Source organism: Penaeus monodon, chromosome 29, assembly GCF_015228065.2.
Source record: "Penaeus monodon isolate SGIC_2016 chromosome 29, NSTDA_Pmon_1, whole genome shotgun sequence".
Lineage (NCBI taxonomy): Eukaryota > Metazoa > Arthropoda > Malacostraca > Decapoda > Penaeidae > Penaeus > Penaeus monodon.
In genome coordinates, this window is record NC_051414.1 from 33,824,622 (window position 1) to 33,824,824 (window position 203).

Below are 203 nucleotides of genomic sequence, written 5' to 3' on the forward strand. Positions count from 1 at the left end.
ATCAGCAGGTGTGCACCAGTGTGTTTTTATCATAATGTGCTAGGGTTACTGTAAAAATGGAAAAAAAAGTTTTTAATAAAGGTTAAAGAAAATTTACAAGTGCATTTATTATCATAAAGTATGATTGCCTAACAGTGTTTTTCAAATGGATTTCAGAAATTATAAATGTTCCTTTTTTACTTCCAGCAAGAACTCAAGCAAAA